Below are 15,602 nucleotides of genomic sequence, written 5' to 3' on the forward strand. Positions count from 1 at the left end.
CTCAAGGCCCAGCTTCCCTCTCCTGTTGCTCCCAAGCACTTGCCTGGTGTTTGCAACCCCCTTCTCTCCATCAGCAGGAGCCCACAGCCCTCCCAGGGCAGGGTGATGACACCACATCCCTCGGGGTAACCAGCACCTCCCCCAGCTTCCACCCCCTGCCCTCACACTCCCAGCTTCTTACTCCACTATGAATGGCTGGGATCCAGAAGAAAACCCAGGGATCAGTGGAAACAGGGTTCATTGCTACCTTTGACATTTATTTCTGACATTGTCAGAAAGAAAAACACAGTTTATTCCTTGCTCTGCTATTGAATTACTTATATAAACAAGAGAAAGACACTCAAACTCTTGGATCTTCAGTCCCTGTCTGAAAAACAGGTAAAAAAAAATCTTGTTTTATGGGTGCTGAGAGCATGAAATCCAGTAACAGGCATGAAATCCTAACCTGTGGCAAGGATGAGGCTGCAAGTATCTACCACATCTAACAGGCCAGACAGGCTGCATGAGATAAATCACATTTTATCTAATTTTAAATGGGATAAAATGCATCACGTTGGATTATGCTCATAATTATATTTAGGGGTAAGGAGAGAACAAACTTAACAAAAAGGACAAGATTTAATATTTCTACAGCATAACTTGTTAATCAACTTGTCAATCAACTTGTAGCTTGTCAATCAATTTAGTAAATAATTACATTAATTTTGGTTATTTATATGTTCATTTAAACTTTTTAAAAAATCCAGTGACTCTTGAAGTTAAAAAAAATAATAATAACTCTCTGCAAGTGCCAGGACAGCTCCCTTGGAAGGGACAGGACTGACAACAAAGCATGAATAAACCAAGTCAATGCAGATGCCCTTTCCAATAAATCTCAGACATTTGCCAGTGTCACATTTCCCCATGTAATCCCTCTGTGATTAATCATTTGCAGCAGAGATCACATTCCCATCTGGGGTAATTCTGAGCACGCCAAAGGAAAACTGGCAGCACTTGTAATTTTAATTATGTTGTTATTCATTCAATTTTTCACTGGTTTGCGTTTGGGGGGAAAGAGGCAGAAGTGCACAGACCTGTCAGATAATGCAAATAAATCACTGCCCAGGAGCCAAACTCGGCCATGCAGCCACCCAAGGCCTCCTGCCTGCTCCTGTCCCCTCCACTTCCAGTCTCTGCCCAACACCTGCTTCCCCTGGACAAGCAAAGGAGTCCCTTGCAGTGGGAACTGCCACAGGCTTCTCCAGATCCTCTTGGAGTACTCAGAGGTGGAGCTCGTCAGGAGAGTCAGCAGGAGATGGAGAGTCCTGGTGGTGGTGCCACAGAATCCCAGGATGGGTTGGGTTGGAAGGGACCTTAAAGATCATCTCATTCCACCCCCTACCATGGGCAGGGTCATCTTCCACCAGCCCAGGTTGCTCCCAGCCCCATCCAATCTGGCCTTGGACACTTCCAGGGATCCAGGGGCAGCCACAGCTTCTCTGGGCAACCTGTGCCAGGGCCTCCCCACCCTCACAGGGAGGATTTCTTCTCAACATCCCATCTAACTCTGCCCTCTGGCAGTTTGAAGCCATTCCCTGTGTCCTGTCCCTCCATCCCTTGTCCCCAGTCCCTCTCCAGTTCTCCTGGAGCCCCTTCAGGCCCTGCAAGGGGCTCTCAGCTCTCCCTGGATCCTTCTCTTCTCCAGGTGAACCCCCCCAGCTCTCCCAGCCTGGCTCCATCTCCTGCCCTCCTGTGGTTCACTGTGCTCTGCTGGCTCATGGCTTGGTCTCTTGTTGCTTCATCGATGCTGATCTGAACCTGGAAAGCCTTCACCCACCCCCAAGAACTCAGAGGTCTCCTGCCATGGCATATTGCCCCCCCAAGCCATCAGCAGCCTGTGACAATGCTCTTTGGCAGGAGAAGACAGGGGTGGCAGGTTATTCTCTGTCCAAGCCTTTCACTTGGGTGGTTAGAAAGGGAATCCTCCCCACCCTGACTCCGGGCAAAGTGCAAAAAGCACCGTGCAATCCATCTCCTAAAACATTCCTGAGGCAAAGGTGGTCACGAGTTGCACACCTGCATAAAGGAGACTTTGGGGATGTAAAGCCCAAGGGAGGATGAACCAAAATCCAAGAGATCACCGAAGGTTAAACACAGATGAGAAGCACAGAGGCTCTCTCAATACCACATGAATGCCCACCATGCTCCTGTTTGCTCATTTTCTCAATCCTCTTTTACCCTTTCTTTGCCCAAGTCAAAAAACGCTGATTTGGGGTATTTTTCTTGCCTTTAGATCTCATGTTTCCAGGACTTTCTCTGCAATACTGACTTCTAAGCCTTGTACTCCTTCCTTTCCTGATGGGAAGGGCAACATTCACAGGGAACTTCTTGCCTCTGGATCCTGAGCTTTCAAAGAACATCACTAGAGCAGAAGTTGCAGATAAAAATCAAGGCAGTGCTGGTATTACTCCAGTTTACATGACATCTCTGCGTGTATTGTTCTATCTAAAACCATCAGGAAATGGAATTCGTGGGTGGGGAGGGAAGTTGGTGGGTCCTCAAATGGGAAATGTGGGTTTCCTTTGATGCTTAAGATCCTGCTGAGGGGAAGCAGCAGTAACCCCCTGCTGCCCTCCTGCTTCCAGCAGCCTCCCAGGGAATGGACAGCTTGGAAATAGCACCAGTGTCCGGTGTCAGCTGCGGGCTGGGTGACATCAGATGGGCTCTGGTGGGGGCCCGGGAGCCACCCCAGCAGACAGAGTGCTCTGAGGGTGAAATGCACACCAGCACACCCAGAGCTCCCTGCCCATCACAGCCCTAAATCAGGAGTAAGCACAGATTTGCACCAGCTCATCAACCCGAGATCCCAGAATTTATCCCATGCCCGTTTCAGCAGAGCAGGAACGGGATCTGTGGCCGAGGAGCTGGGCTCAGGGCTTAGCTTGGGCTACTCTGAATTCCACTTCAGTGAGGGACAACCCATTTTGGCACGTTCAAAGGTCACTGGATGAGCTTTCCGTGGTGGATCCATCTCCTGCACTGGAGATGTCGGACGCCGAGACCCTGCGACACACTGAGCCTGTTGCAAGGAGCTTCTAACTGGGTCCAGAGTAAGGCTGGTCTGCATTCCCTGCCATCTACTGCCTCCATCATAATCCAGCACCCACAGGAGATTCCTTTAAGGGAAAGTTCACAGCAGGTCAGGGGCTGACATGGTGTCAAACACGGTGAGCAGCCCCCGGGGGAAAAGGCTCCGCTCGAGGCAAGACCATCTCACAGCTCTGACCTTCAGGGCAGGGCTAAAAATGTGCCAACGGATTCAGAAAGGACCTACCTGACCTCATGTTCCCATTATTAATCCTTTATCGATAACCTGGGCATTTCCAGCGACTGGTAGCAAACAGGAGCCAAAACATTTAGACAATTCCAAAAAGAACCAAGAATAAATCACCTGGTTAGTGAAATCTACTGGGCAAGGCAGTCAGATCACCTTCTAGCACATTAGTAGCACACACTTATTGAAAAACATGGGAGGCTGAAGGCACTTGGATGATTTATATGCTTAAAGAACATATTATCTTTCTTCCTGGATATAAACAGACCTATTGCTTGCAAAGCTCTTCCCTCTTTTCAGCACTTTCCAACAACACACCAACAGCTCCAAGAGCTCCATGCAGCAAAGGGACTTCATCCTACTTGCAGCATGGGGGCTTCACTTGAGATTCCACCTTCAATGGAGCTCTAAAACCACCCCAGAAACTTCCAGAGGCCTAAAACTGCTCAGATCAGCCCCTCAAGATTCCACAACAGCACCTTCCCCTTCTATTTTTCTGAGCCTAAAGGCAACAAGGTTGATCCGAAGTAAGAAAAGGCTAAAGCACCAGGGAGGTGTCAGGCTCACAGTGATGCTCATTCCTGCTCTGTAGGGGTGAGAATGGAGGAGACAAATGGAGGGAAAAGGCAAAAATTCCGGGTTTGCCACCCCGGGGACAGAGAAGGAGCGAATTAAATTCTGGCAATTTCACCACAAAAAAAAATTTCCTTACAAATTTCCCCCTGACTGGCCTTTGCTTTACACACAGCCCCGGAGGGAAGCAGCTGTGGCAGATCCCAGAAAAAAAAAACAACCCAGACTTGCAGGGACAGGAATGGTCTGGGTTCAGCACACGTGGTTTCCTATGCGAGGCAGCCGCGGGATCGCAGCTCCCGCACGGACAAAGAATTCCCTCGGTGACAATCGGCAGCGGCTCCCACCTAAGCCCTCGTATTTTAACGAGTGGACGTCATTGTCATTACAGTCACTCCACCCCATTGAGCTGGAGGGCCCAAAATAGCCTCAGCTGTCGGGCTCCATCTCCCCCCATCCCTCGTCAGAGCCCTTGGGAGGACCGGGAGGAGGGTGGGGGGTCGCAGAGTGAATCTGTGCTGACACTGGGCAGGAGGGGGTAAAAAAGCCCTGGTTGGAGAGAAAAGCAGCTCTGAAACTATGCCCTGGAAATGAAACTTTTCAAAGCACTCCACGCTGCCACTTCTCCACAGGAGCCACATGTTTTCCAGGCTTTCCAAGCACTGCTGTCTCAAATTTGGGGACAAAATGTATCCAGCAGAATCAACAGCTTTAAATTCGATTCTTCTCTTTTCTCCTCTCCTCTGGAGGATGATCTTTGCTCATTTGATTAGGTGGCCAGAAGTAATTAAGCAAAACACTCCGCATTTGGTTTGGAGCAGAGGAAGGATGGATTTACTCCCTGTACCTTCAGCTTCATCCCCCAAATATGTTTCATAAAGCAAGACATACCCCAGCAAGGCACAGAAACAACCTCACCCCTCCCTCAGCTACCAACACTCTCCACTTCCTGCTGGAAATCAGCATCCCCAAAAATCCACCTCTCCTTAGCTGAAGGCTTAGGTCTTACCTGGAGTCTTGTCTGAGTCTGAGGAGAACAAAGCTCTGGGCAGGGCAAGAAAAAGCCGATTCCTACTGAGATGACAGAAGGGGGAAGAGGGAAGAGGGGAACAGAGGACATGGGGAGACCATGTTGGTTTGGGTTTCCCCCCCCCCTACCCCCTCCAGGAAAATAAAACAGAAACCCCAGCGATGGCAGGGACGTGCGGCAGAAGGTCCCCCCAAGTCCCCCAGCAGTAGCTTTGCTGCCCGGGGTTAGGCTGTGCCACCCCCTCCTCCCCACCCCTCCCCTGGGTTGTCCTCCCCCAGTCAAATTGCTGACGTGCTTTGCTTTCCCTCTGCAGCCCAGCTCCAAAATAGCTCTGGGTGTCATTTACCGGGGAGATTAAATTTCCTGCAGGACAGGGGCGAAAGGGCAGCGTTTTAGGGACTCGCTGGGACACTCCAGCAACAGGAGGGGGGGGGAAAAAAAAAGAAAACACCATCAGAGGTGTGATTTTCGGTGATCTGGGGTCAGAACTGCTCCTCAAGGGTCCATCCCAAAGCCAAGTGCTGGATGTGATGTGGGGACCCGGGAACAGGCAGCTGCCGACTTATCAGCATTACACACTGCCCGGGAATTCTTCTCCAAAGGCATCAGATCAATAGTAGGTTTATTTATAACCTCCCAGGCAGGAGCTGTCACAATGGCAAAAAAAACCCAGCAAGTTAATAAACCTAAGTGTCTATCTCCCTTTCTTAACCTTATATATACACACATAGGTTATGTATCTCCTCACCTTTATGCCTCAGGAATACAAAGTGTCTGCAAAAACAGCCTGAGCTGCACCTCCAGCCCATCTCAGAGGCTCAAGATCATAATTTCCTACTTCACCAGTAAAATTTCTAAATTTTTAAACAATTCCCTAAAAACAGAGTTCACATCGACTCTCACTAGCAATCACAGGATTTTAAATTTAAAACTAAAATCTGCTAAGGACAGAGGAGGTAGAAAAGAGCCCAGCAGGCTCCCCCACAGCCACTTCAGCTCTGTGCAACTGTCAGGGGTGAACTGCAAGACACGCTTATTTTTGGCAGTAAACAAAGCAGATAAGGTGCTGCAAAGTCCAAGGGTCTGAAGACACAGTGATATGTTGTGTTAAATCACTTTTCAGGGCACAAAAAAAAACCATCAAGGCAGCAAAAGGGAGTTTTATTTGGGGTTTCGAAAGCAGGGGTTGAAAAGAGGCAAAGAATCCCAGAATGGTTTGGGTTGGAAGGGACCTTAAAGCTCATCTCATCTTCAAAACAGACCATAAAGTTATAGGATTGAGGGGAAAGAAAGTTTCTGCCTTTGAGAAAGAGCTCAGAGACAACACTTTATGACCTCCACCTTTGTTTTTTGTGAAGGACCACCTGTATTTACTAGAATTTCCAAGTCATAACAAGTTCATTTTTACCACTGGCATGATTAGCAGCTCCATAACTACTGGTACACAGGTTGCTGGACCCACGGGGGTGGTGCTCCTCTGAAAAGCAGGACAAACAGCAGCAAAATCCTCCACCATCCATCCAGACATAACTAATGAGTTCCTTGCAGGCTCCACCACCAGGCCCTTGAAGGAGGATCAGGTAATTAATATGTGGTAATGGCTATTTGGAGATGCTAATTCTTAGACAAATGCAACTGCATCGGTCCCACCTGGTAGCCCTGGGACGGTGACACCAAAGCCTCTGCTGTGCTTCCAAAGCACCCCCTCTGGTCCTGTTCACTCCTGAAATGAAGGCACATGTTTTGGGAGGGCTCCCAGATGGGCAGTTTGTGTCTGTGCTTCACCTGGTGCCTTTCAGAGAGAAGGACAAGGAATGCTTTCTTGTTTTCATGGAATCATTAAGGTTGGAAAAGCCCTCAGAGATCATCAAGCCCAACCATCAACCCAGCGCTGCCAAATCCTCCACTAAACCATGTCCACTTAAACTCCTCTTTAAAAACCCTCCAGGGATGGGGACTCCAGCACTTCCTTGGGCAGCCTGATCCAATGCTTGTCAACACTTTCAGGGAAGAAATTTTCCTTAATATCCAAAGTAAACCCCCCCTGGCACAGCTCAAGGCCGTTTCCTCTCCTCCTCTCCCTTGTTCCCTGGGAGCAGGGCCTGATCCTCCCTCCTGTCAGGGAGTTGTAGGGAGTAAAAAGGTCCCCTCTGAGCCTCCTTTTCTCCAGGTTTTGGGGTCTTTTTGGATGCTGTGACTTGCCCTAATTATCCTGAATTGAGTGGACTGCCCGAGATACCCCAACAGGCCACTAAAAATGACAATAAATTAAATGCCCCCTGTGTCAACGAGTTATTTATTTACTCAGGAACTACAGCGTGCCACAGGTTTAAAACAGAAGGAGAATCTATACATGATGGGCTAATAAAAACTCAAATTTATAGAGAGAATGATGAAAGAGTTGGAAGCACCTGAATTTGTAGGAAAACAAATCAAATGTCACCAGGCACAGAACTGGTCCCTTCCCCCTTGAAAAACCAACAGGCAGCTTTTCCACAAGTGTTTTCTTCCCACTCCAAACATCAGGGAAATGTGCTTTAAACAGCAACTTGAAGCAGTTTTAAAATACAGAAAAATCTTTCCTTGCACTTGAAAACTGGATCTTGGAGCTCCAAAACTGCTCATCCAGACTCTTCAGCTGGAAGTAAAATGATGCCAAATGAATTCAGCCATAGTTTGCAGACACTTAAACAAGCTGTGCTTGGGTTTTCTCCAAGAAATCAATTAAATTATTTGAATTATTATAACTAGCAAAGCCTGAGGCATAAGATCTTATTACGATATTCCTCTTAAGTACTAGATTTTTTGCATCAAAAAGCAGATTTTTGTCAAAAAAATTATTCCTCCTCCTCCCTGAAGGAGAATTTAATTTGATTTTTCTCCTGCTTGATAGTGCCCAAGAATCTAAAATTTATTCTGTTATTTTTTCAGTATTTTTATTCAGTTTTTACAGACAACTAAAAACCCCTGATGTTTTGTCTCCTTATCTCACACTAAGAATAAGTCAGAAAAATAATAAACAGTAAAATAAAAATCAATGTTAATAAAAGTTTTACCCACAAATAACCCACAGAAAGAGATTTCTTCTTTTTCCTACCACATTTAATTCTCTGTTAAACATCAGCAGCAGTTCCCTAAAGCACTTCTAACATAAAGGAGCATATTCCCAAAATAAAGGTTACATATACCTGGAAATGTTGATTGGTAGAGTCATGGAGAAGACAGAAAATTAATATATAAAGGCAAATCTAAGTATTCCTTTGAATTAAAAAAGAGATGCTGAATTAATTAATAACATCTTGCCAAGGCTTCCAAAAAAAGCTGATGAAGGTTCCTATGTGGTTTTTTGTGTTTCCCCTGCTCTTAACACGAAACATTTTTCCATGTATCTAATCAAAATTCCTCCACTGCAAAAATTCCTCCACTGCAAAAATTCCTCCACTGCAAAAATTCCTCCACTGCAAAAAAATTCCTCCACTGCAAAAAAATTCCTCCACTGCAAAAAAATTCCTCCACTGCAAAAAAATTCCTCCACTGCAAAAAAATTCCTCCACTGCAAAAAATCCCTCCACTGCAAAAAATCCCTCCACTGCAAAAAATCCCTCCACTGCAAAAAAATTCCTCCACTGCAAAAAAATTCCTCCACTGCAAAAATTCCTCCCCTGCAAAAAAATTCCTCCACTGCAAACAATTCATCCACTGCAAACAATTCCTCCACTGAAAAATTCCCCCACTGCAAAAATTCCCCCCCTGCAAAAATATTCCTCCACTGCAAAAATTCCTCCACTGCAAAAATTCCCCCACTGCAAAAATTCCTCCACTGCAAAAAATTCCCCCACTGCAAAAATTCCCCCACTGCAAAAATTCCTCCACTGCAAAAATTCCCCCACTGCAAAAATTCCTCCACTGCAAAAATTCCTCCACTGCAAAAATTCCTCCACTGCAAAAATTCCTCCACTGCAAAAATTCCCCCACTGCAAAAATTCCTCCACTGCAAAAATTCCTCCACTGCAAAAAAATTCCTCCACTGCAAAAAAATTCCTCCACTGCAAAAAAATTCCTCCACTGCAAAAAATCCCTCCACTGCAAAAAATCCCTCCACTGCAAAAAATCCCTCCACTGCAAAAAATCCCTCCACTGCAAAAAAATTCCTCCACTGCAAAAAAATTCCTCCACTGCAAAAATTCCTCCCCTGCAAAAAAATTCCTCCACTGCAAACAATTCCTCCACTGCAAAAAATTCCTCCACTGAAAAATTCCCCCACTGCAAAAATTCCCCCCCTGCAAAAATATTCCTCCACTGCAAAAATTCCTCCACTGCAAAAATTCCCCCACTGCAAAAATTCCTCCACTGCAAAAAATTCCTCCGCTGCAAAAATTCCCCCCCTGCAAAAATATTCCTCCCCTGCAAAAATTCCTCCACTGCAAAAATTCCCCCACTGCAAAAATTCCTCCACTGCAAAAAATTCCTCCACTGCAAAAATTCCCCCGCTGCAAAAATTCCCCCCCTGCAAAAATATTCCTCCACTGCAAAAATTCCTCCACTGCAAAAATTCCCCCGCTGCAAAAATTCCCCCGCTGCAAAAAATTCCCCCACTGCAAAAATTCCCCCACTGCAAAAATTCCTCCACTCCAAAAATTCCCCCACTGCAAAAATTCCTCCCCTGCAAAAATTCCTCCCCTGCAAAAATTCCTCCCCTGCAAAAATTCCTCCCCTGCAAAAATTCCTCCCCTGCAAAAATTCCTCCCCTGCAAAAATTCCTCCCCTGCAAAAATTCCTCCCCTGCAAAAATTCCTCCCCTGCAAAAATTCCTCCCCTGCAAAAATTCCTCCCCTGCAAAAATTCCTCCCCTGCAAAAATTCCTCCCCTGCAAAAATTCCTCCCCTGCAAAAATTCCTCCCCTGCAAAAATTCCTCCCCTGCAAAAATTCCTCCCCTGCAAAAATTCCTCCCCTGCAAAAATTCCTCCCCTGCAAAAATTCCTCCCCTGCAAAAATTCCTCCCCTGCAAAAATTCCTCCCCTGCAAAAATTCCTCCACTGCAAAAAAATTCCCCCACTGCAAAAAAATTCCTCCACTGCAAAAAAATTCCTCCACTGCAAAAATTCCCCCACTGCAAAAATTCCCCCACTGCAAAAATTCCCCCACTGCAAAAATTCCCCCACTGAAAAATTCCCCCACTGAAAAATTGCCCCACTGCAGAAATTCCCCCCCCTGCAGAAATTCCTCCACTGCAAAATTCCTCCACTGAAAAATTGTGGATTTTGGCCCATTTCAAACCAGCTGGGGAGTTGTTGATCCCAGATCCACTCGTTCTTCCCGGTGATCCCCAAACCCTCCACAGAACTGCACCTCAGCAGCATCTTCCCCTGCTGGCATTGAGGCCTAGACTGGGTTTTTAACTTTTCCAAAGTTTTTTCATGAATTTGGGATGGTGGAACTCTGAGCCTGACCTACCAGAGCCTCAGGACACGCTGCTAAAATCAGGTTTTCAGCAAAAATACGATCAGTGCACTGAGGGTAGAACCTGTTTGGTTCTGCTTGACCAACCCTTCTATTTTGACACGAAATCCTCAATAATTACAGTGAATAAAGCTCTGCACCCGTTCTACACCACAACCCCAAACTGGCTACAAGACTCTCATAGAAAAGAGTGCCAAGTTTATTTATTTTTCAAATTCTACTCACATTGATTTGTGTTCTCTCTTCCTGCAGCACTGGGGAATTTGGAGACACGGAAAAAGCTCCACCAGGTCAGCTCTGACTCTCCTCTTCAGCATCTTTTCTGTGCTTACAAGGTAAGTTTTACTTTTTATTCCAACACCTTTCTGGGACTACAAATTTCTATTCCTTTCCTTTTCCTTTTTTTACCATTTTAAAGACAGAAGTTGATTTGCCTTTCACTGGTTTTCCACCATCAGGGGTTTCATTATTAATGTGACCTCAGGTCTCCCCATCATCTGGAATATCACAAGTGCTATAAAAGAGTTCATGAGCTCCAGCCCATTTCAAAACATTTTTTAATGTACTTTCTAACCAATTTCTTACCTGTTAGAGACAGAGATATTCACCCTGTTTTTACAGGCACTGTGATACTCACCTGCTTGCAGCAGATTTGAAGGATACGAAAATAAAAATAAAATAAAATAAAAACCCCAATCAAATACATTTTAACAGCTCTCCTGCTTTACTGAATATTCAACCACCTTCATTGTAAAAAAAAAAAAAAAAATTCTTCCTAATATCTACCCTCTTTTAGGTAATCATTACCAGTTTTCCCCTCTTTGAACACATTCCCTGGAGATTCCCCCTTTAACTCTGTCCAGGAAAGCTTCTTGAGTATGAGGTGGGTCACCCTTGACATACAGGGAAAAAACTCCCTTGCTCTAAGAATTAGTTTCTCCATGGATTTATTCTCTAGATGAAATAAAACATCCTGCTGATAGAGGCACACACAGGGGATTTACAATTCCTTTTCCACTGAGGGCACTGGAATTGCCACAGAAGAAAATCCCACACTGTAGAAACAAGTCCAGAAAATTGTGGACTCCCCATCCCTGGAAACGTGCAAGGCCAGGTTGGGTTGGGCTCTGAGCAACCTCAGAAATAGTTCTATCACAAAACAAAAAAAATATAGAATCATGGAATCATGGAATGGTTTGGGTGTGAAGGGACCTTGGAGGGGATCTTGTTCCACCCCCTGCCATGGGCAGGGACACCTCCCACTATCCCAGGTTGCTCCACGCCCCGTCCAAATACTCAGCCAACAGCAGGACAGCAGAAGAAGCCTGAGGCTGATTTGCCTCGTGAAACATCTTTTACACAAGAACTTTTGTCCATTTCAGAGAGTTCCCCCACCACAGTGTCTGTTTTTAAGTGCTTAAGCAGCACCACAGAAGTCTCTGGGATCAGGCAGCCACTCCACAGCCACCCACATCAACCTCCTCCCTGCTTTCAGCTAAGGAAGAGGTGTCAGCAGTGATAAAATTGTCTCCTTTCCTCACCCCAAGCCCTGCCCAGTGACTCAGCTCATCCCAGTGCCCACAATCCCTGCTCTGGACAGGTCAAAGGCTTGAGTGTCACCTCAACCTTTCCTCTGCCCCTCCAGCTCACCCACCTCCCACATCACCACGGGCAGAGACACCACTGCCCCTCTTCCTGGGCATCCTCCCTGCCCCAGGACCACGAATGCTTTGCCCAAAAATGCCCCAGGACAATGAATGCTTCACCCAAAAATAAAGCTTCCATGGGCACATAATTATTGGGTGAGGCCAGCCCTGCTTTCCAGGGAATTCCTAATGGAGTGCATGTGCTATACATTACTCACTTTGGCCATGCTGGAGAAGCCAATAGTGATGTTTAACCTCCAAATTCTTCCAACAGTGAGTTATCCAAGTGCAATCCAGCCTGTGTCAAAGGCTGAGTCAGACACACACGTGGCATGCTCAGCTCTGGATTAAGAAAAGTGGTTATCAAGAGCTGATACAACAGGGAAGATTTAGATCAAAGGGTGACAACCAGGCTATTTTTATAAATAAAGCTAGCTTAAATATTTTATTGGTATGAAAATTACCTTGAATTATTTTAAAATTGTTTCAAGGTATAAATAATTAGTTTGGGATTTTTTTTTTATTACCCTCTGGAAGGCAGCAAAGGTCCATCAGGAAAGAAGGAGCAAGGGCCAAAGTTTTTATTCAAGTGTGCTCTTCTGAAAGGGACTTATTCTTTTAATGACATTTATACAATTATCTGTACAACTACTGGCTGTAGTCAGTGGCAATTACAGAGGTTTAGTGTGATTGTGTCCCAACAGGATGCACATCCACACCTAAAGTGTCTGCACAAAGGATTTTTAACCCTAGGAGGGCAATTTCCTTCCAGATCACAACAGAATTCAGTCCTTAGATTCTCCTGAGCTGGAGCCCAGGCCAATAATTTACAAGGTAATTAAACATCCAGGAAAACCTTCACTCACACACCTCCCCATCCTCAGCTCTTCTGCACAGCTCTGAATAACTGGACTGAGAGTTTTGAAGTGTTTCTGTTTAAAATGGAGTGTAACTTCTCTTACTGATAAATGATGTCCCTGCTGAACAGGGGGAAAATAATTCTCTCCTGCTTAACAGTGGTCTCAGCTGAGCTGGACTAACTCTGAACTGTTTGGGCAGCAACAGTAGCACAAACAACAAAGGACACCATTCCCGAGGGCTGTTCATGGATAAACACAGGGGATAAGATCCGAGAGAGGGACTTTTTACAAGGGCATGGACTGATGGGACAGAGGGGAATAAATTTAAATTGACAGAGAGCAGGTTTAGATCAGACATGAGGAAGAAATTCCTCCCTGTGAGGGTGGAGAGGCCCTGGCACAGGTTGCCCAGAGAAGCTGTGGTTGCCCCTGGATCCCTGGAAGTGTCCAAGGCCAGGCTGGAGCAACCTGGGCTAGTGGAAGGTGTCCCTGCCCATGGCAGGGGGTGGCACTGGATGATCTTTAAGGTCCCTTCCAACCCAAACCATTCCATGATACAACCAAGCAACTTCTCAAAGCTCCAAAACTCACCTACATTCCCCAAACTAACAGTTTATCAGCAGAGTTAAAGCTTTATGTCATAAATTCTCTCAAAGTCAGAATGCCCACCCACATAGCTCCTTCAGTAAGGACTTAGCCAAGGGACAAGGATCTGGGAACTCTGTCCCACAAGCAGTAGCAGAAACTACTTTTTTTTAATTTATCCAAATTCATTGTGCATCTTTTGCAACTCAACACTTGATACATATACATATATGCATATGTATATATATATGTATATATATATATATATATACATATATATATATGTATATATATGCATATGTGTGTGTATATATATATATATACGTATATATATGTATATGTGTGTGTATATATATATATACACACCTAAATAATATGATTCCTCAGCTCCAAATCAGAGGTCTCCTCGGAAAGTGGAGTGATTTTGCTCTGTGACAACATGGTGTTTTCATTTTTATACGGGATTATTATTCAAATCAGAACAGCACAACCGAATTTCACAGCTTCCCAAACAGCAGCCTATCAAACAAATGTGTATTTAAATTGCTTCCAATTAACATTATTTAAAAAAAAAAAATCAACCTAAGATACCGACCGTTATCAGATTAATTTGGCAGGAAAACCTTTCCCTGGGACTGTTTTCCAAAGTATCTCCACAGGCAGTCTGCCAGCATAGTTCTACTAAAATAGTTGCAACTGTTCCATTACAGGTGTTTTGGAACCAGTATCAAAGCAACCAAGCAGCAGTTAAATAAGAGCAGAGATACCAGTCAGCAGGGGGATGTTTCTCTACTCATCTTCCTTTGGAAATCCCTTTCTCTGTGGAAAAAGAGGAAAAAAAAAGAGGAGGCTTCTTGCAGTGTCTCCAAAATTAATTTATAAAACCAGTGTTTAAACAGCAACAACAACAGAAACCTGCTCAGAATAGGTAATTTGAGGTATTGGACATGTGTAGGTCAGCTGAATGTAGAAATTACACCTTTAAGTTATTCAAAGCACCATGAACATTTTCGTGTTTTCCACTAATGAAAAACAAGAGTGTAAATCCTTTTTTTCCCCTGCATGTCACAAGAAAAGAAAATGCTTAGAAATCTAAACTCTAAACCAAGTGAAGTTTTTCCCCCCTGTGAGGTTTGAAATGTCACACTCAACCCCACAGGACAAACCAGCCCAGTCCGGGTATCACCTGTGCAGTGCTTGACTTGTGCCCAGAAACACGTCCACAGACTGTGCAGGATGGGATTAATTCCATGGACAACGTAAGTAACAACAGGGATTGGCAGTTTGTGCTCCATCTGGCCCTGGAAAACAAGTGCAATCCCAGCCCCTGCCACCTGCCAGGCTGGCACTGTGTCCCCAGAGGAGCCTCCCTCAAGGACATGAAGTGAATAAAGTGCTATTACACACAAATCCACGCTATAAAGGGTTTCCATATAATTGACATTTTTCCCAAATTCATCTCATTGAGAAGGGAATCGAGCTCTGCCTGTCAGTGGTTTGCAAAGCTCATTGTCTTTTAGGACATTCAGCGTAAAGGAATTACAGAATCTCAGAATGGGTTGGATTGGAAGAGAACTTCAGGATGATCTCCTTCCACACCCTGCCATGGGCAGGGACACCTTCCACTAGCCCAGGCTGCTCCAAGCCCTGTCCCACCTGGCTTTGGACAATTCCAGGGATCCAGGGGTAGCCACAGCTTTCCTGGGCAACCTGTGCCAGGGCCTCACCAGCCTCACAGGGAAGAATTCCTTCCCAATATCCCATCTAACCCTGCCCTTTGGCAGTTTGAAGCCATTCCCTGTGTCCTGTCCCTCCATCCCTTGTCCCCAGTCCCTCTCCAGCTCTCCTGGAGCCCCTTTAGGCCCTGCCAGGGGCTCTCAGCTCTCCCTGGATCCTTCTCTTCTCCAGGGGAACCCCCCCAGCTCTCCCAGCCTGGCTCCAGAGCAGAGGGGCTCCAGCCCTGGGAGCATCTCCTTGTTCTCCTCTGGACCTGCTCCAACAGCTCACTCCAACAATCCATGATTCCCCCCAGTAACACCCCCTGAAGTCCTTACTAAAGTCCTTTATTCTCAACTGCTTGATGCAAATCCACATTTTCTGTGTGCCCCCTCACATTTAGAGGAAAAGAGGTTCC

The 15,602-nt window shown here is 45.6% G+C and overlaps 1 protein-coding gene across 2 annotated transcripts in view; it reads right to left on the bottom strand.

Moving 5' to 3' along the window:
* OBSCN (obscurin, cytoskeletal calmodulin and titin-interacting RhoGEF) overlaps nt 1–5,114 on the bottom strand; it is a 185,497-nt gene extending 180,383 nt beyond the window's left edge. The window contains exon 1 of one of the 2 annotated variants that reach the window (XM_051768316.1): nt 4,896–5,114. The gene's annotated coding sequence lies outside the window, so the exon portion shown is untranslated. The remainder of the gene's footprint in view (nt 1–4,895) is intronic. The other variant, XM_051768317.1, reaches the window with a different exon arrangement.
* Nucleotides 5,115–15,602: the final 10,488 nt, after the last annotated feature.

Source organism: Manacus candei, unplaced genomic scaffold, assembly GCF_025592945.1.
Source record: "Manacus candei isolate 608988 ecotype Guabito, Panama unplaced genomic scaffold, ASM2559294v1 h1tg000094l, whole genome shotgun sequence".
Lineage (NCBI taxonomy): Eukaryota > Metazoa > Chordata > Aves > Passeriformes > Pipridae > Manacus > Manacus candei.